The sequence below is a fragment of the Schistocerca serialis genome, chromosome 2, assembly GCF_023864345.2.
Source record: "Schistocerca serialis cubense isolate TAMUIC-IGC-003099 chromosome 2, iqSchSeri2.2, whole genome shotgun sequence".
NCBI classification, from domain to species: Eukaryota; Metazoa; Arthropoda; class Insecta; order Orthoptera; family Acrididae; genus Schistocerca; species Schistocerca serialis.
The window spans coordinates 229,247,063-229,268,973 of record NC_064639.1 but is presented as its reverse complement, the minus strand read 5'-3'; positions in this window follow the sequence as shown (position 1 = coordinate 229,268,973).

The following is a 21,911-nucleotide window of genomic DNA, read 5'->3' as shown; positions in this document are numbered from 1 at the left end:
ACTTTTCCAAGACTCTCCAGTCCATTCAACTTTTCATACAAGTCGTTTGCTGTCCGACAACATAAGAATGTCATCGGCAACCCTGAAATTTTCAATTTCTTCTTCCTGGACTTGAACCCCTTTTATAAATTTCTCTTTGATTTCCTTTACTGGTTGCTCAGTGTACAGAATCAATGACATCGGGGTGAGATACAATCTTGTCTCACTATATCCATAACTATTTTCTTCCTTTGACATTTTTCGACTCTTGCAACTGCAATCGGTTTCCGTTACTCGCTGTAGATAACTATTTGCTATATGTATTTCATACCTGTTGCTGTGAGAATTTCTAAGTATGTATTCAGGTAACATTATGAAAATCTTCTTCGAAGTCTGAAAATGCTGTAAATGTTGTCTTACGTTCTGAATTTACCCTGTTTAGATAGGTCGTTGCATCAGTATTAACTATACCTTTCTCTGTAACCAAAACTGATCTTCCTCGAGGTCCGCATCTACGTATCTTTTGATATTATCAAGCATCCTCACACAACAGTTACGTTACGCTCTTCCATATGTCACCGGCCGATGTGGCCGAGCGGTTCTAAGCGCTTCAGTCTGGAGCCGCGCGACCGCTACGGTCGCAGGTTCGAACCCTGCCTCGGGCATGGATGTGTGTGATGTCCTTAGGTTAGTTAGGTTTAAGTAGTTCTAAGTTCTGGGGGACTGATGACCTCTTATGTTAAGTCCCATAGTGCTCAGAGCCATTTCTTCCATATGTCAGCATGATCGATTTCACACCGTAGTGTGGAATAGATCATGTAATGGAGTTCCACATTTCAATTGAATGGTGTAGCAAAGTGTTGTGGGTTGGCAGGAGAACCAACCCAGGAATATTAGAGGAAGCCGAAAGGCACGCGTTTTAGCTCACGCAGGCTGGCGTGAGGCCCGGAACAGGACAGGGAAATTAGAATGTAGAAAAACGGACGTAGCTGGTGGAATACTGAACTTTAATCCATGATAAACAAGATCAATAGCAACTGATAATGGCGCCTTGCTAGGTCGTAGCAAATGACGTAGCTGAAGGCTATGCTAACTATCGTCTCGGCAAATGAGAGCGTATTTTGTCAGTGAACCATCGCTAGCAAAGTCGGTTGTACAACTGGGGCGAGTGCTAGGAAGTCTCTCTAGACATGCCGTGTGGCGGCGCTCGGTCTGCAATCACTGATAGTGGCGACACGCGGGTCCGACGTATACTAACGGACCGCGGCCGATTTAAAGGCTACCACCTAGCAAGTGTGGTGTCTGGCGGTGACACCACACAAAGTACTTTCACTGATATCAGTTCTGCGTCTGGAATAAAACTTGCCAGTGTACCAGTACATACAACACATTAAAATTGCTCACCACATGGCTTGGAATAAAAATGCACATGATGCTTTAAGCGTCCTAAAATCAAATAGCATGATCGTGTACGAGCTCAGGAACTGAACCGTCTTAGCTAGTAGCCAATCAATAAAGCGTTTGTTAAGAAAAAGTGACAGAGATAGGAAAGTGATTTCTCACAAGAATAATCGTGAATCTCTCTGTAGGATAGAGGCTCCTGTCGTGATCTCCACCACAGTTCCAAACTACTAGCTCAGACGCAAATTCATCATCCCTTCTGACCACTTAACACAAATTGCCTCAGTAGCGTATTTTGTTAGCACTCTCGGCGTCGAATCGTTAAATGCTACGTGCAAAATGCGTTAGCATAAATGCTGGTGAAGGTATTAGATGCGTCGGAATCAACTGTATGCCAGGCACATTCGAAAAGGAATGTTAGATTTAACGTTTCCTCGGCAACGAGGTCATTAGAGATGGAGCACATGCTCAGATTAGGGAAGAAAGGATAAGGAAATCGACCGTACCCTTTCAAGGGAACCATCCCGGCATTTGTCTTAAGTGACTTAGTGAAATCTCAAATGTGGATGACCGGGCAGAGATCTGAACCGTCGTCTTCCAGAACGCGAGTGCAGTCTGTTAACCACTTGTCACATCGCTCGGTGGGTCCCTTTGAGATCGCACCGAAACCCATATATGGACCACGAGGTTTATCTGAAAACTTGTCTGTGGTATCCATCCTACAAGCATAGCTGACAGTAGAAATTTCTTGTGGAGCTAAGGCATAAGCGATTCGTAATCTGTAGTCTTCGATGACTTATGCATTGGTCCCTTAGATATGAAGCACCGACGCAGCCCGCACAACTTCTAAGTCGTTTGGGTTGCCGCGAGCTCCGCCCTTATGAACTCCGCAGTCAGATCCGCAGGCGGTGGTAACAGCGCTTTAGCCAGCGCACCAGGCGGCGTGCATGGCGATGGGAGGTGTACCTGACGTGTCGCACCTTTTCCTACGTCCGCAGGATCATGTGCCGAAATTAGGCCCGCACGTATCCAAGCGCGAGGCCGCTGTTTAGGCTGGCACGCGGCCTTAGCAGAGCAGTTCCGTCAGAGCGAGCAACTGACCCGAGGATCTCCGCTAAATCTCGCTCTGGACTCCGCCACCACCTTCCGGGATAGCATGACGCCTCCCCCGTCTGGACTCTCATCGGCGACGTGCTAGATGGGACTTGGTATAATCTGTACTGTTTGTTTTATTCACAGACATGATAGTGCCACGAATTTATTTTGTGCTTGTATCCTTGCCAGACGTAGAAATTTTTATAAACTGTTTGACCATCGCTGCTTCTCCTGAGAAGTCCCACTGTAAGGTGATGGGAAACTTTATTTCAATACGTACAGCCGTAATCGCATTTAAGTAGTTTGATCGGTTTCGATCTTCTGATCTTCTAAGAGATCATTTTCAGATCTTTCATTCCTTGATCTGAGGATGATCCCCTAGAAAATAGAAACCGGTCACCTAAAAATGAAAATAAACAACTTGAATATACAATAAAGGCTATGTGTATTGAAGTAAGTCATAATATTAAAAAGAAATTTTAATTTGAAAGTGTTTTCTTTATGCGACTTAGGTTAGAGCTGAGACTTCTTTCCAAACCGAAGAACTAAAGAACTTGTCTTAAGCGGAACTTAACTTTATTCATAATTCGTAATTTGGCACACCTTTAAATCATGTGGTGGTTAATTCCATGTGTTGAAGAACTTAATTATTTGTTTTTGGGATTCAGGAACTTCAAGTCTGATTATCATTGAAGAACTATTATCCAGTTGTTTGCTTGTAGAAGAATTTCGTTTGATTTCGAATTGATGGAATTTTACCTCCATAATACTTTGAGGATTTTGTTAACATTGGCCGGCCACGGTGGCCGAGGTGTTCTAGGCGTTTTAGTCCGGAACCGCGCTGCTGCTTCGATCGCACGTTCGAATCCTGCCTCGGTCATGGATGTGTGTGATGTCCTTAGGTTAGTTAGGTTTAAGTATTTCTAAGTTTAGGGGACTGATGACCTCAGATGTTTAGTCTCATAGTGCTCAGAGTAATTTTTTTGTTAACACTGTCTTAGGGAAATGAACTTGTGTTGCTGTGACTACCTGCCTCTTTAGTGGATATCTCCGAGGAACTGGATATATCATCTTGTCAAAGCTAGTAATCCACCGTGTAATGTAATCTTCTGCTGTCTCCTTTAATACGTGCACCCGTCTTACAGCTTCCGATTCCGGCCGTGCATTTCTCTCGTACTTGCATTTGTAATTACCTTTGACCTCAATTATGATTATGGTCAAGGCTTCTAATAGAAATAAAACCCACACAGCAAGTTTGTGGGGTACCGTACAAAGATCACTGTGCCACATCAAAGTTGGCCACACTAATCGACACAACAAACATTAGCGAGGGCTCGCTGCAATCCGCAACGACGTACGCGAGCCACTTGTGACGACCACGCCTTCCTTCTCAGTATAGGAACTGGCAAGAGCTCACACCCAGTTAGAGCCTCAGCTACAGTAGTCATCAGAACAGTATAGGACCAACATGATAGTTAATGTTTCTGACGGACTTGTTCATTTAAATGTGGAGCATTGTATTAAAAGAGAACAGATTGTTAATCTCTGCATCAACTCATGCTTTAATAGGCAGTAACAGTTGTAACATATCAAGCACTCCTGTGGCAAAGATTTGTGTCACAGTTACATAAATATTTTATTTATTTACGTAATAAAGTGAATATTTCATGTGTGACAGCGTAATGTTCTAGTTGACCGAGCAATCAAAGGACCCACAGTTGTGGCTGGACGATTGTAGTTCCGTCTGCTCACAACAAAGCTGACCAATAAATAGGTCACGGGCTAATTTGAAGGAAGGCCACCCAGACGTAACTGAAACCCGAAATATTTAGGGGTCGTACTTGATAGAATGCTCAGTTACAAACAACATCCATTAAAAAATCTATCAAAATGAGAACTTGAAGTAACATTATCCAGAAACTCTGTGGCACATCATTTGGGATGCTTTGCATACACACTCCGTGCATCTTCTCCGGGACTGGTTTACTCTGTTGCGGAGTGTTGCTCCCCAGCTAGCACGAATAGTATTATAGAGGCTGGGAGTGTGACCACTACTGTGGCGAAGGAAACGGCTATGCGAAAATACGGAAGTAACGCCGCCTCATTCACTGGAACGTGGGTGGTGACTGGAAGCGATGGGCGGATTGCTAGCGAGACATTCCCGATTGAATTAGATGTTTTATTCAGGTTAGGTACGGAAAGGTGATCGCTGCTGGAGGAGAGGCCATTGACCCTGGGATGACAGAGCTCAGAGAGCGGTCTTTAGCAAGTATGCCTGGGCGGAAGTGTGCTTAGAAAGCGCCACAACAGAACTGCCGTAGCCGGCAGCGAACGTGCGCAGCTGATGATGTAGGACTAAGCCGTCCAGGCAGCTGAATAGAGCACAGGAAAGGACGATACTGAAGCCGTATCCCCAATATCAGCGAAGTCGAGGACATGTGTCCGCTCTGACGGTGATCAGAGTCAATGGAAGCCTTCATGGAACTGTGATAGCGACAGAGAGACCGGACCAGTCCGATTGAATGATGGATTGATTGATTGAGAAGGGGTTATGGGAGTAAACGGTGAGGTCATCGGTCCCGCGATTCAAAAGTTACTAGATAGAGGGCCCGCTGGAAGAAGACAGATCTAGTCAGAGGAGGTCAAACTATAAAGTGAGAGAGTTAAAACACACACATTAGAAAGCATAAAAGGGTACGCCAAATCTAAAACCCTGGAAATAAAGAGTGATAAAAGAACGGTCTTTGCACGAGGGGGTGGTCATGGGTCCCAGATCTAGGAAACACGAAGTGATGCCCCAACCACAACCACCCTGCCCCTGCTCTAGCAGCAAAGCAAACCTTATAACTGAAAATAAAAATCATTTTTATGTAGGAAACTTAAGGACCAGTTCAACCATCCATGAATCGTCTGTTAATACGAGGGCTGTTCGGAAAGTAAGGTCCGATCTGTTGCAAAATGTAAACCACTATGAAAATCATTTTTATTTACAACAGTTAGCTACAACTTGCAGCCACTTCACTACATAGTCGCTGCTCCGACTTGAACATTTGTCGTAGCGTTGTACCAAATTCTCAACATCCTTGTCATAGAAGGCAGCCGCCTTTGCTTTCCGCCATCTCTCTACGCTGGTCTATAGCTCGTTTTCTGTGCCAAAATGTTGTTTCATTGGCAGCGGTTCAGGGGAGCACAGATGAAACTCAGGGGGAGCCAACTAAGGGCTATATGGTGGATGGTGAAACACTTTCCATCGAAAACGCTGCAGGATCACTTTCATTCCCCTTGCAGAATACGGGCGAGAATTACCTTGAAGAAGGATTGATTGATTGAGAGGGAGTTATGGGAGTAAACGGTGAGGTCATCGGTCCCGCGTTACTTGTCTAAGATAGAGGGCCCGCTGAAAGGGGACGACAGCTACGTTATGTGGGCTGCATGACATCAGGCAAAATCTCTTACCACGCCCTTATACGTGGAGGGAGACTATTGTTCTAAGCCTGTTTTCGTGCTCACTGTGTGCCCAAAACTGAAAAGAGCGACACTGCCCAATACATTTGTGCAAGGCTTCATCGGATTTTCACTGTGGTTTTCATTTTGCGTCTGGTCGGATGTTACTTTCTGAATAGCCCTCGTATTAAAGACAAGGAATCTGGAAGGCTACACTAGCACAAAGAGCCAAAAGAAGAGGACATTCCACCAACATATGGTATACCGTCAGGTTGGCTACACAACCACATTGTGGGGGTGGTTCGTTGGGAAAGAGAAAACAATGGGTGAGCCTAGTAAGGCCGATGTGTAGACAGCATAAGACAGTGGACTCTTTCCGAAAGGAACGGAAGCAAGAGCGCTGAACTGCAGTAGTCTCCGCGATTATGCGAAGTTTATTACTGAGAGCAGCAGCGCACCGATACCATTTCACTTTTGGGCAAAGAGAAATTTGATGTGTTTCAGTATATCTGCACATCTGCACCTGACATCATGAAAGGGAAAGGGGGGCTCTCTAGCCAAACCGTCAGCCACTTCATTCCCTGGGATGCCCACCACACAGGCAGACAAAGGGGCAGGTGGCACAGCCAGGGGTAGAGAGAAGGTTATGGGTAGCAGAGACCAAAGGGTGACGAGAGTAGTATCGGTCTATAGCTTGCAAGCTACACATTGAGTCGGTACACAAGAAAACACTGTGGAAGGAGGCCTGAGAAACAAAACGTAGGCCCTGTTACTGTCTAGCAGCTCTGCTGTGAACACACTGCACCATCCCAGCAGTAAATGGTTTTCCATGCCAGTAGGAGACGTAAAAGCACCGTCAGTGTAGAAGATGGTAGCACCCTGGAACTCATCAAGGATGGAATGTACAAGACGCTGGAATATCATAGGGGTGACGGAGACCTTAGGACCCTAGAACAGGTCGGTCCTAATCCATGGTAAAGGCAGGTGGGGGGTGTTGTGGGAGGAAATACACGAGCACTTTACAGTGAATGGAAACGGAGATCCCGACAGAGGGAATTGAGACGCATTCCAACCACTATACCCACCCGAAGGCGGGGGCTGCCCCGAACCCAGGCTCGAACAGGTGTCCCTCTACTGAGAGGCAGCCAGCAGAAAACAGTCAGCCACAGAGAGGTCCTACATCTTATTAACTGACATGTAAAACGAAGATACTCTGATACTGACACTAATGTAAATTTGTGATCTATGCAGACTTTATCTAAACACGGCCAACAGCGGTTTTCCATGTCCTTGATGTTAATTCTTAGTTGCGCAACCAAGATATCGAAGATCAACTTCTGTCTCTCACCGTACCTGTGATGTAACACTCCGCCGCACGTTGGTCTAAAATAAATCACACTCCGTCCGCCAAAAGCGCTGTTAAGCAGTCCTTATGAAATAAATCACACAATGTGCAATGTGTGCAAGAAACAGTCAGGCTAAGTAAGCTCCTAGTCGTCATAACGAAATGTGAAATTGTAGGGTGAAAGTTACATTGTACTCAGAAAACAAACTTTTAAAGCATTACTGCTACATTTTGAAAGAGGGCTGCGATCCTCTTTTAGACACGTTCAATAACAATCATGAGTATGAGTACGAAATAGAAAAGTGTACAGATGTATCACTCAGTTTTAAGAAAAACATTATTCCGGGTTTAGATACGCTGAAAAGATTGAAGAGTGATGTAATGTTTTCCTGAGTCAATACATGGCAATCGTGAAATAACTGTCCGAACACTTTTCTGTTACACATGCACTGAATTTCTGTTTTACGACTCGCGAAATGAAAAATCTTTCTTAATCATGCAACTCAGACATGCAACGGACACGAATGCAAGTGCGCTACCACATTCAGTATACCTCGAGACGGAGAACAATGCTTCCTGAAAGTCGCCACACGATCCCTGCCAACAGTATAAGCTCAAAAAATCTGTGCGCCCTGCAAGAAAAGATCTGATAGTGAGTAAAGTCATCAATCAATCATGACAGTAACTCTGACAGCCCAGCGCGACGTCCTCCATCCCTGTGCTCAAATTCAAATTCACCCGTGGCAAAAATTACAAAAACTACTTCGACTTTTCCTCTTAAAGGCACCTTACACATATATGCAAAAAGATAAGTGAAGCTCCAGCTCGAAAATGGTGTATCATCTTTAATGTTGAAAAAAAAAAACTTTGTGTTTTGCCTTACGGCAAGTCTGGTCGTGGGGGAAGCCACGTCAGAGAGGTCCATCGCATGCGCGTCTAGGGAAGTGATTCCAGTGGTGGTTTCCCCTTGCCTTCCACTGATGATGATGAAATGATTATGAGGACAACACAACACCCAGTGCCTGAGCGGAGAAAATCTCCGACCCAGCCGCGAATCGAACCCGGGCACCTTGGCGTGACCAACAGCCGCGCTGACCACTCAGCTATCGGGGCGGACTTTAATGGTGAACAAATGACAATTCATGATGAAAAACCGTCAGACGATCTTCAGTTTTCTGACGAACTCAAATCGATTCATAATGAAGACCTGTCAGATGATCTTCTATTTGTCTAACGAACTCAAACCAAGAAACAAGGTAAAAAAAAATTCAACAGTACACACGTTTCACTATATATTAACTAAGCTTGTGCTTTCCTGAAATTTCATGTGCAGTTCCTTATCAATTGTTTGTGTTTATTTGGGCTACATGAAATTGTGTACAAGTTGCATTCCTCGACGTTTGAGAGATGTACATAAAAAATAACAAATGGGGCCGTGCTGGCGTTTGGCAATGGGTGTAGCAAGCACTTTGCTGCTGACGGGTCCTAGCTTTGCATAAAAGTTGAGAAACCAAGCGTCAGTCACTGAAATGGCTTCGTTCGCAGCCCCCAATGACACCAAAGGAGGCCAAACAAATACTGCGCACCAAAAAGGTTATGACCTTTTCGTAATCGAAAAGGCATCCTACTCAATTTCATGCCTAGAGGAAAGGCCATAAATGCAGCAACTTGCTGACAGACCTTTAACCGAATAAGCCACGGTTTTCAAAACAAGCAGCGTGGATTAGTGTCCAGCGGGATTGTGCTTCTTCACGATAACAGTCTCTCGTTTTTTGTTGCATTTACGAAGAACTTGCTTAAGTGCGAAGCTGTAAAATAAGTTCTCTGCCATTATCTCGAACAAAAATGTCCGGAGAAACACGTTCTTTTGTACTGGCAGTGAATAAATTTTGAATTGACAAAATCTTTAAAATCATTTATCTATGCATATAATCGGTTTCGGCACTTTTCTGTTGCCATTTTCGCATCTGCAAAAGATGGTACCGAAAATGCTACGATAACTAGCATAACAGCACACACAACTATATCCAAGATTTGCAATGCATGGAATAAGAACATACCCATGGTTACGTCATTACACAATCTTCTCCTTCAGTAAGATAATTAGTACCATATTCATTGTGTATCCATGTTGTGTTGTCAGCTATACTAGAAGTCAGTTTTAAAATAACGGCTATGTACACACATGTTGTTACACTGATTACATGTGCTATCTTTTTATCACCATTCTGCAATTGACAGATCTGAGGGTAAACATTCATACTGATACATAAGTACATCAGACTGCGCAGTGGTACTATGAATTGATATTAATCTCACATTAGATTAAGGCATGGATCTACTACTGCATAAAAGTACATATTCACTATCATAACATATAAGCCAAGTAAGAGCACCACAGTTTTAAGAAACTGACTATAAAATCATGTGCAACGTTCATAAAACATAATGTGTAGATGAAAGCTTTTTTATATCACCTTAGATATTTTTAATTTTTTAATTTTCGTAAGGATGAAATGATATTATTGATTCATACTACCACTGCGACATTTCATTTACTTATGTATCACTAAGAGTATTTACACTGGGATCTGCCAGTTGTAAAGTGCTAATGAATGTGAGCACTTGTTATTGGTTCAATAACTTATGTGTATATAGCTGTTATTTGAAATCTGAAATGCCGACTTCTGGTATAGCTCACAAGACCAACATGATATACATTATATAGCACCACTTGCTGTTGTAAAGGAGATGGTTGTGTAATGAGATCAGCATAAGTATATTGTTCCACGTCTTGCAAATTTAGGACATAGCTGCGTGTGCTGTTATGTTAGACGCTGTATGCTACCATTTGCAAACTCATCTTTTGCAGATCCGAAGATAGCAACAGTGAATTGCCGAAACCGGTGATCTATATGAATAAATGATTTTAGCGATCTTGGCAGCTGAAAATTTATTCGGCGTTCATAATACTACGGATCGTCCCCACGCTGAGATGTCAGAGGTTACACTCATAGTTAATGAATGCCGATGGCATCGGTAGAAGCCTAGTGCGATTCCCTTCAACCGCGAGCTATGCTACCCACGTCACGTGACTGCATCGCCAGACGGGGCGCCCGCCAAACAAAGCAGGTTGAAGAGCGTAACAAACGATGGAAAGCCATCTACACAGGCTAATCAGGGGCCGCTCTCACCCCTTTAGGGCACGACACTGATTTATTACCCTGCGTGCACCATTACGGCAGTATGATCTATTTTGGTCCGTTTCGCGGAAAAGCGGACTTTGAGTCAAAGGGGCACTTTCTCATTTTCTAAGCGCTACATTAGTCATTTTATCACTGACACATCCTTCTTGTGACATTTATTCATCCACCTAAACTCCACTCAACCCAAGCATGATAGTTTTTTAAAATCTGTGACTTTGTACACCTATCATTAAAACTTCAGAAGACCATCCACACAATCTTCAATATGGCAGAGGCAGGCGAGTGCGAAAATTATCGCACAGTCAGCCTAATACCTCATACATATAACTTACTGACAAGAATAATATACAAAATTACGCGTAAAATTCAATGATAAGATGACATTGCTATCCTTAATGGAAACGAGGAAGAACTGCAGGATCCGTTGAGTGGAACGAACAGTCACGCGGTTACAGACTATTGATTGACAGTAAAGCGAAAAAAAGACTAAATGATAAGTGACAGAAATGAGAAAGGCGAGAAACTCAACATCAAGACCGGTGACCACGAAGTAAGGTAACTTAAGGAATTCTGCTACCTTGGAAGCAAAATAAGATACGACGGAGAGGCAAGAGGGACATAGAAAACGAACTAGCGTAGGCAAAGATAGGATTTCTGGCCAAAAGAAATCTACTATTATAAAACACCGCCCTTAGTTTGAGGAAGAAATTTCTGAGACTGTAATTTTGCAACACAACATTGTACAGCAGTGCGTTGTGAACTATGGGAAAAAAGGAAGAGACGATGCAACTGAGATATGATGCTATTATCAGATCCTGAATATTAGTTGAAATAATAAATTATAAATGAGGTTCTGCGCCGAGCTGATGAGAAGAGCAACTCTTAGAAAACATTGACAAGGAGGAGGGACAGGATAAAAGGAAATGTGTAGAGACATCAAGGTACTGGCAGAAGTGCAGCTGTGAGGACGGAGCGTGAGTCGTGCTTCGGTAGTTCAGATGGTAGAGCACTTGCCCGCAAAATGCAAAGGTCCCGAATTCGAGTCTCGGTCCGGCACACAGTTTTAATCTGCCAGGAAGTTTCATATCAGCGCACACTCCGCTGCAGGGTGAAAATCTCTTTCTAGGGACATGAAGGAATAGCTTCCGTGTACTCGAGGGAGCTGCACAGGGAAAACAGAGACTGGAATATATCCAACAAATAATTGAAGATGTGACATTTAAATGATATTTTGACAGGAAGAGGTTGGCACAAGAGAGGAATTCGCGGTGGACCGCATCAAAGCAGAGGACTGACTGCTCAACAACAAATTTTTTAGTGTTTGAAAGGCTTGCAGTGAAATCCTGTTTCGATAAGTATTTTGTAGAAAGGTGCGTAATCCAAAACTTGATTCAGTTTCGTTAGTGGAATATACTGGAAACTGCTTTGACCTTAAATTAAATTTTATAACGTTACTGTCTTTTTCTATCTCGTGGAATTTCTTTCACCTTTTTCACCTTATGAATAAATACACGCTGCCAGCTATTTTAAATTATCACTGTGACGAAGCCAACAGTCAAGGTTTTACACACACACACACACACACACACACACACACACACACACACACACACACACGATGATCTCAGTTTGGAGTTCTCTTTGTTCACTAATTTTCACAGAATAAGATCAGTATTCAACAGAGACTCCATAGAGTGTAACCCACTTGTAAGACTGTCACTAACATCAATTCTGCTCCTGTACCTTTTATAACTACCGGTGAATTAACTCCTGACACACACTTAATTTGACTGTGACGTAGGGCGGGTGACAATATCCAACTGTGACCTAACGGCGACTGAATGCTGGACAGAGAATCACCTCGAAAGCTTAAAATTCCTGGTTTGATGAACTCTCAGACACCATATCACACTTCGATCGGTCCGCTGATCTTAACCCAACAGCAAGATGTCTGGGACTATATGGAACAGCGTGTGAAACGTAACAGTCCACTTCCCCACAGTTTGGTATCTCCATGGATTCTAATCAACAATGAGCAGCTTGTGCTGGTCATGGCATACGGAAGAAGCTTGTGAACATTCTTCGTCGCCGATTGAGGACCTTACCGAGTTGTGAGTTGGTGCTACAGTGTTGTAGCATAACTTCTCCATGAGTTGAATAATTTTTCTTCCTTAGTTATTTTCCCAGTAATAATACACTGTGTGTCTAGATACAGAAATACCGTGCCGACAAAATAACAACACTGTATTTTACTATAGTGTACTGCAACCAACAATCTGAATAGCCCCGTGTTTGCCACGGGTAAATGTCTAGAATAGGGCCAGTGGCGTACTTACGTGTTTCGTGCAGGAATGTTGTCAGCACTTCCCATGAGATATGACGGCAACAAAAGGAAAAGTGTCAGCTGTTTGTGTTACGTACCCAATGAGAGATCAGCAGGCAAACGACGTGTTTCGAAGTAATACATTCGGAAGAACGGGCGAAACACTGATGTAAACGAGGATTATGAATTTAATTGCTCTTTGTATGAGTAGCAGCTATTTCAACTGACCTAGTATCTGCAAACGGAGGACAGCGTCGCAACCCATCATATATTCGAAAAAGCAGTGAAGTATATCTCTGCTGTGTTGCTATATGCGCGAGCATAATAAGTGGATCAGTGTGTTTTAATTAAATCATGGAAGAAAGTAGGTGGATCAATGTTTATTAACATACCGAACCTGCGACTATTATTAATAAACATTGATCTGCCTACCTTCTCTCATGATTGAATTAAAAAACATTGATTACTCAACGTGGCGGCTTTTGCTGCACGTCAGAAGATTCCATCCACACAATCGTGTGACTCATTAAGAATCATTTCACCACCACATTTGATACATTTTCGTGTCTCTGCAATGAATTCATAAGACGTGCATCAACTGACGACGTTGCCATGCAGAACTGAATCACTTAAATCAGTCCACCGCACAACACTCGCTACCATAATCACAAAATATTTCTCTCGAAACTCACGAAGACACCTAAAAACAGCGAATACAACAATGCTTTCAATTCGTCGCTAGAAATGAATTGCCCCTGTTCTCGCCTATCATGGGTTGTGTTAAATAGTCAGCCCACTGGCTACACGAAACCGACGCGTTGCCAACCTATGAGCACTAGATAAGCACTGCCGTGACTGCCGCTGGTCAGGATCTAGACTTTAGCCTTTGTTACGACAGCAAGTTTTGAAAAGTAATATTCAATTATCTAAAAATTTTTGAAGGCAGGTAAAAGTTCTTTGCAGAGCAGAAAAGCAGGGATGTTACACTAGGATTTATAAATGCTGAACTAATAACTTATCTGCGTCGGATTTTTGGTAAAAGAAGGTTTATTGAATCAAATATTGAATATTTACTTACGTAAGATGTTTCTATTCATGTTTCGTATCATTTTATTAAGCCCTGTGGTACGCTGTGAACAACACGGATTGAAACAACAAAGCTTGTAATAGAATTCTGGCATTTCATCTAAATAATATATTTCAGCTGGATAAGAAAATTGAAAGAAATATAATTTGTTTAGGAGAGATGTCAGACAACTTGCTACGTTTCAACGTAAAGCTATAGACATTCGAGAAAATAGTTTTTATTGTATATTTTAAAGAGAACATTGCTTTAAGTTATGTTGCACAAATTTTGTACGCCATATGACCTAAGCTTTTGATTCTGTTCCACTGTCCAAGTAAATGAAGTTTAAGGCTGAACATCCCGTCAGTAGCTAGGGCATTAGGGGAGGAGCATAAACTGATATTAGGAAAAGATGAAGCAAGATCCGCCACAACCTTTTCAATGGAACCATTCCAGCATTTGCCTGAAACTACTTAAAGAAATCCCGAAAAATCCGAATGTGGATGTAAGTGGAGGGATTTGACCCGCTGCCGTCCAGAAAACGAGTTTAATGTGCTAACCACTGTGCCACCTCCCACGTCATTTTTGTAGTATTGTTGTTTCAAAAGTGTTAATACCTTCTTGTGCACCATGTAACAAAGGAGTTACAGTTATCAAAGAACGTAAATGTTAATTCGAAATACATCAAGATATGATAGCATACAACCAAGAAATCAGTTTTAGAAAGGAAAACATTTTACGCCTTGTACATACGATAGGGTGTAGTGGAACAAAATCTTGCCTATTAAACACAGAATGACAACTCTGAACATTAATTAAATGCACACAATAGGTCAGTAAAACGTTTTAAGGAACAAACCTTATGTGCCAATGCATAGAATAAAGAAAATTACACAAATAGAGTAATACAATGAGAAACAGTGATACCTACTTAGACGAAAGGTGGGTTCACAGAATACAATTCATCAACACTTAAGTGCTACATTGGCACTCATTTACAGGTTATATAAGAAAACGACTCCAGCCATCTGAAAAATAAACAATGTTAGCATTGGCCAAAACATAAGGTTACAGTTCTCATCGAACGAACTTGCACATGTGGCTAGTAAATTCCATCCTCAATATTATAAGGTAGTCACAACGCTAATACATTAACAAATGCGCAAAATATTGACCGTAAAATAATTATTACTTTCAAGAGAATATGCATTAAAACAAAACTGAAAAATTCACAAATTCACTCAACATTTAACAAGCATATCTAAAAAAATAATTTAAAATTGCACCTCTTTAAATTACTATCACGGTGAGTCCCACTTATGTTTTAAAATCACAAGGCAAACTGGAAAATATAAAATAAATTATAAGACCGAACAACTAACCATTACAACACACTTCATACAATACACAAAACTTGAACATAACATTCGCTAGCCACCATCGTGGTCCAGAAAATTAAATCGATTTAATACAGCAAGCTCCAGGTCAAAAATTGCGTCACGACATTTCTTCCTTATGCAAGACACTTCATACAACTGGCCTGTAAAAAATTAATGCCAGCGCCCAAGGTGGGAAAAACCTCATAAACACAGGCCCCAGAGCCTAGCTAACTAGTTAGGTCAGTAACGGCCTCTACCAAATCGGAGGCACTGCCTGGAATCACTGAACAAATTTCCTTATTTAAGCCGAACTACCCGAGTTCCGAACGAAACCTGAAAAATGCCGGTATGAAATCCACCATCTTGGAGAGGGTATACATTCGAACACATCGTTCAGGTGGTTGTAATTAAACTTTTGCTACTTGAGAGGGTCCCCGTGATAGACGAGTGATTGTAGGACAATGAAACTTTGTGGAAAATTTTTAAGGACTTGCGGAAGAGAAATATGAATGATTGACTGAAAGAAACATTTTAATTTCCTTCTGAGAGGGCAGCAGTTGCTAACTGCGTACCATCTTTACATTCCAGGTTGTAAGGTGCAATATTTATGGTTTACTTTTCTAGGACTGAAGACAACTGTGTAAGATGAAATGACATGTTTAATGCCGCAATATTAGCACAAAAATACACGCTTTTACGCAGTTTTCAACGCGACAAAAAAAAAATCTGTTGTCAGGATAACGCATCTCGTCAACATCAAAAAATGAAATAATCCTAAACACGACAATAATAAAGTTTAACTAGAAGTTTCTTTACAAAATTGTTCCTACAATTACATTATGATGTTGGTCAGTACTACGAAAATCGTCCGATTCCGGTTCAAAATTCGATACTATTTTTAGGATGACAATCAAGTCTACGGTGGATGGTTAGTTATGTGACAAATTGAGCAAAAGACTACCCAAGGTCGCTCGAGTTTACTATGGACGCAAGCTAGTGAACCAACGCCTCTGCACACGGTATTTACCTTAAGCTGTGATGAGCTGTTGTCTGCTAGGCCGTTCTCTTCCGCTAAAATTCCTATTAAACTAATTACAAATTTGCTGAATTTTCCAGCAGAAACTTTCCTTATGTTTCTCGTCATGTGAGAGAGAACATGTACTCATCCTTAGTCTTAGAATGTGGCGATATACACGCACATGGTTGGAGCAGTGTGCATATTATAATGCCATCTCAGTTCCCGCAAGAACAATTAACTAATTGGCTGGTTCCTTTCTCCACAGTAGGAGCTAAACGAAGCTACAGCTAATTTCTAGCTGGATATCAGCCACTGTGAACACAGTGTTCATACAAATTACTCCTCTGCGTCATACGGAGCGTTATGCGCTCCATTAAGCACTTGTCGCCAGTTCAGAGAAGAGTCCCTGAAAATTTCCGTACTGTCTTACTCATAACCGAACTTTCTCCCCACCTAGGTTCTTTCATTCCTCGCGTCACGGCTTTTTTCGACCAATAGGAGCGCTCCTCTTATTTTGTGGAAACTCTAACAATCGCAAGGTCCCTACCACTAAATTGTGTCGAAACTTTGGCCCTTTTCTCATTCCTAGCGCGTTTCCGCCAATAGGACGTTTTGAGTTCATTCCAGATGCCTAAATGTGTAGATTGACACTCATGTGTGTACCACTCGCTGGACACATGATCGAAAATGCGTCACTGGTCTTGTTTCATATCCATTTGGAATTCCGAAATGCAGTTTTCTAAAAGCTTTCTTTGCTGTCCTCCCTCAGATGGGCCGTTAACACGCTCTCCTGCCTGAATCACCTGGTCAGTTGTTGACTTTCCGCCTGGGACACCCCTTTAAGTGGTTTCCGTGGTACGCCCTGTAGCACGGCCTTGCATCTGCCCTTGACCCTCTGAATTCCAAACTAAAACGCCTCTTGCTGTTTGTTTCACCTTCTACTCAAACATGCATTATAAGAACGGTGTGTTAATTACCGTTGATTGAGTGTCATCCCTTTCTGCATTACATACTGCTAGGCAAATTTGCTCATTACCACTGAACTAAGTAAGGGATCATATCCACCTTCCTGTTGCGATGTACAAAACTCTCATGTAACCTGCAAATCTGACCTTCATTTATTCTGCCACCTCACAAGGTTACAAACGTTGCTCATTGTGACAAGGATCTGCATCCATTACAGCTTGGAACTGCACTTGAGATTTCTCTGCTACCACCTGAAATAATGGTGGACCATGGAATGTTCAGCTGTCGTGACACAGCTCGTGCCCTGCTTGAGTATTGCACATTGCGTCCAGCATTTGCAGCCATGGCAACAGAAACATCTTCAACAAGTTGTGGTGCAATTGGGTGTCAGCCGCACCAAGAAGCAATTTCCAAATCACCAATTAATTCGAACTTCTGAACCATGTTGTTCAGTCCTGGTATGGAAACAGGACCTCTTGTATTCTTTGAATGCGTCGATATGATCGTGAAGAGCAACAGCATTATTGCTGTTGTTTTGATAAAGCAGCTTTACGAGTAAAGCCCTGCTCACCTCGTCCAGACCTATGTTGACTGTCTGCTACTGTAATCTTCACACTGATGCTTGTCCTGAACTCTACGTCGCCATACCAGTACCGGCGTCTAACGACAAACCATTGCATTGGTACTACTAACAACGCGAATCCTGTAGTGCACAGTCTCAACATCAATCCGAAAGACTGCGTACCTATAAGGCAAATAGTTTTCATTCTACACTGCCTCAAGTAGTGAAAGTTTAGTTCAGCTATATTTTTATAATACTTGAAGAAAATGATCTAGACATACTCCCCTTCACTGCCTTCTCCTCGCGTCTGCCCAGCCACCCCCCCCCCCCTTTTCTATGTCCCCTCTCTCCATCGGCTCCTCCCTTTTCCCCCCATAGATCCGGGTTCTCCCCCCCCCCCCCCCCACCCCACCCCCATCTGCCGCCGTTTCACCTGTATAGTGCTGTTATAAGTAAGTGTTCAGTGTTGTGCGTCCCCTGTCAGTGTTGTGAACAGCCACCATACTGTCGCTAGTTGTGTTTCTTATCTCATGCTAACAGAAACCAGACTATAGCCGTATTTTTTTAATTGTACCTGACTACTTCTTTTGTATCTTAATCGACATCGTCGCTGCAGTGTTTGTATTTTTTTTTAATTCCACAATTATCCTCCATTTTCCAGTTTTTTACAATGTCACCATTTTATCACCTGTTTTTCGTGTTTGTTAATGTTCGAAAAAAATGGTTCAAACGGGTCTGAGCACTATGGGACTTAACATCTGAGGTCATCAGTCGCCTAGAACTTAGAACTACTTAAACCTAACTAACCTAAGGACATCACACACATCCATTCCCGAGGCAGGATTCGAACCTGACTGAAGTACCTAGAACCGCCCGGCCACCAGCGGTCGGCTGTTAACATTCTCATTACGTTTCCTTTAACTTTCCTGTAGGCTGCAGAGATGCATAATACGCTGCTGCCAGCCCTCCCCCCCCCCCCCCACCCCCCCTCCCCCCCCCCCTGGGGGGGAACTGTAATCCAATAAAGAAAAACAAATCTAGACGTGGATTATTTTCTTTCATAGATTGTTGGGCACTAATTTGAATTCCAGTACAAAAACAACCCAATAACGAGCTGCAGAAGAAGTGACCAAGAGCCAGACCAGTACCACGGCATACTCCCCGTGGCTCCGCCAGCTGACCACAGCCGGCACTTTGCAAGTACTGCCGGAACTTTCCTGGTCGTAGACTCACGACAGACAGTCCGCATCGGCCGCTCCCGTCACTGGCCTCACTAACCGCTTACACGGGTCGCCATGCGGCACAGACTCGACTGTTATTAAATTTATTTATTCGCCACGAACCAGATTTCGGCCAACTGCGACATTCTCAAGTGATAGCTCATTATGAAGTGCTTCAACACATATCCTTTCTTATAAGAGGACACTGCTCTATTGCCAACCACGTTTCCAGTTGTATAATAAGACTGGAGTAATCATTTGCGTAAAAGAACGCAGCATTACTTGTCTCAGTGTCCTCTTGAAAGGAGCAATACTCCTTGGCTCCATTTGTAGCGAGCCTTAAAGTGAGGATAGTATAATAGGCCGAAATCACAATTGTGATAGATAAATGCACTTAATAACAATCCAGGTAGACAGTGTTGCTACTTTCTAAAAGATTTGCTGGGCTGCTGATGCAAGTGAACGGAAAATAAAGATATTAAGTGATTGCGTGAGACAGTGATAGTGTAATATCTAACTGGATGATTTTATAAGTTCTCTGTACCATATCATCGGGTTGGTGAAAGAGTTCGTAGCGTTTTTCTGTAAGTTTAATAAACACAACAGACACACACAACGGAGACTTCAGCCGTTAATAAAATATTGTCCTTCACTACGTACAGCAGTCTGTCAACGCTGGGGTAACTTTTGAATACTGCGACTTTAGAAATCACGTGGTTTTGAGGCCAACAACTCGTCTACCCATGTTCGGAGCGCTTCACAGACGTCCATGTCCGAGGTAGGATTCGAACCTGCGACCGTTGTGTGCTCTTTGGGGGGGAGTCTGCGGTCCAGTGTTTGTGAAGGAACGACCTGGACATGAACCCGATACCGGCTGAAGATGACGAATAGGAAACTCGTCGAAACGTTACGACGACACGACGCCATGACATGGATGATAATCCGAGAAGTTTTCATCAACGAAATTCACCGAGAAAGCCTGCGCTACCACAGATAAGATGTTTTACGTTATCCAGATACTGTGTAGCCATGGCGGTAAAAAGTACTCTTTCAGATAATTTGTGGTGACTGTGGACCCTGTTACGATCACAACTAATTTTCACAATATTTTAAGGCGTGGCGTTTGGTGCAAATTATTGATCTGAAACCTAAATCGTGGCTGGAGAAGCACGGCATTGCTCAACCAGCTCCATAAGTGGTGACATAACAGACACCAGTTTGGTGTGTTTTAGTTCAAATGGCTCTGAGCACTATGAGACTTAACATCTATGGTCATCAGTCCCCTAGAACTTAGAACTACTTAAACCTAACTAACCTAAGGACATCACACAACACCCAGTCATCACGAAGCAGAGAAAGGTATGTTTTGTTCAGTACTGTAATAAAGGAGGACTTGACCGCCGGGGGAGCTGCAATATGACAGCTGCAGCTAACGCCTATTTCAGAAAGAATCATAGGCACATGGTGACGTAATTGGGTCGTAATGGTAACTATCTGGAAGGACCGTCATGGAATATGACAATGGTGCACCATAGCTACTTTGTACCAGGTGTTTATAATGCTACCAAAACAACTCGCTGAATAAACTGAAGTCATACTGCGGCCTTGCTGCTGTCGTGCTTTCCTTTTTCAAAAATATCCATTCAGTAGCAAGTCTGGGCGATTCTGGCGATGATCCTTAATTTCTAATACTTCAAGAACTGAAAGTACTTGTCTTCTAAGTTCTGAATGCAGTATTTCAACGTGCATGGAACGTTCACGATTTCTAAATTTTCATGCGACACACAGAAAATGTTTCCAGCAATTAAAAGTCTGCTTCTCATACATTACACTAAACACAGTCTTGGAATACTATCTTACCTACTGCACTTTTACTCAGGGCCTATGCGTTGTAGTCGAATAGGTTTCTGCCTTGTGTCTACGTGTTGCAGTAGGTTATTGACTTCTAGACGTTGCCTTTCGTGGTGAACAGTTTACCAATGGAAGGCAACACACATACACCATCCGATCGGAAGTATCTGGATATGGGCGAAGGCTGGTGACACTTTCAACGAGGCGTCTAATGTCTGTGGAGGAATTGCAACCATTCTTCCTATGGTAGATATGTACCACGTGCGGACGAGCATTGTCTTGTTGAAATGTGGAACAACGATACTGTTGAATGACAGGTAACAAATGAGGACGCAGGATGCCCGTAACGTACCGTCATCCATCAGAATCCCTCTCTCACTACCAACCGTGCCCAATCATAACCAATGGCTACCCACACCATGATGCCTACGATGAAACCACTGTCCATCTCCAAGACACTGGAAGAATGTGAGCGAACATTAACTTTCTAGTCAGGTTGCTGCCGGTCTCCAACCAATGGTGGAGAATGAGGCAGAATGTTTCAGGGAGACCATTACCTGTTCCCTCATGGTAGGGGAACATACGAAGGAGTTAAGAAGCACATGGTACGTAATACAGTGATTCTTCCTGTGGTGGTTAGACGAGGTCCACTGGTACCATGACGAGTACGCCCTCACATTTCATTGCACTCCTACATCAAGCTACTGTCGCATCCGAATACCACAGAAATCTTGTATTGTACGATTCGGCTGTTCCGTCAGCTTACCGCGATTATTTATCGTGATATTTCAGGAGGACACGATGAAGCACTTGACAGCATACGAACAGCTCTCTTGAAATCATTTCTGATAACGGCCACGTGAGGTGAAATGCTCTAGTATCGTGGTCGGGCAGTAACTGTCACAGAGAGCTGAATTACATGCTCACCGATGGCTTGTGTATGAACGAACTTACATAAACATCCCACAATGTCTTCTGAGTGCTACGCGGCTTTTGTAAGGCAGTGTATGTAGTTTGCACGATAGTATTTGAGCAGGACACATTAGATGCCGTTTG